This window comes from Halyomorpha halys, unplaced genomic scaffold, assembly GCF_000696795.3.
Source record: "Halyomorpha halys isolate HHAL.00 unplaced genomic scaffold, Hhal_1.1 Scaffold81.1, whole genome shotgun sequence".
NCBI lineage: Eukaryota > Metazoa > Arthropoda > Insecta > Hemiptera > Pentatomidae > Halyomorpha > Halyomorpha halys.
The window spans coordinates 431,466-431,931 of NW_027115240.1; the positions used below are offsets into that span (position 1 = coordinate 431,466).

The 466-nt window shown below is 27.3% G+C and overlaps 1 protein-coding gene across 4 annotated transcripts in view; it reads left to right on the forward strand.

Annotated features, from left to right (window-relative positions):
- kek5 (kekkon 5) overlaps nucleotides 1–466 on the forward strand; it is a 597,474-nt gene that overhangs the window by 422,425 nt on the left and 174,583 nt on the right. The window lies entirely within an intron of this gene.

The window sequence follows — 466 nt, forward strand, 5'->3', positions numbered from 1 at the left end:
TTAAATAATAATATCATTATTAATAGCATAAATAATAAAATATAGTAACATGGCATTTCAATGATATAATTATATTTTAAGGATTATACCATTGCAATGTTATGTTATTCAACATTCCTACAATGTTTTGAGTTGAAATCAACTGATAATCAAATCAAGGTTTATTTGAGAATAACAAACTATTACTCTGTTTTTTCCATCACCACCATTATTAGGTCACCCTGTGGACAGTAGCAAAATAAATATTGAATGAGTCAAATGGGAATCAAACCCTCAACGTTTTGGCACCTTCGTACTACGCGTTTGCCATCATGTCTTAATAATTAATTCAATACGCAGTCTGTGCATACACACACAGACATAGAAAAAGAGTCTTTTAAGTTAGCAGTTAAATGGTTTATATTAAGTGCATAATTTAAAAGTTTTTTTTTTTTTTTTTTTTTTTGTCATTTATTCCTTCATTATT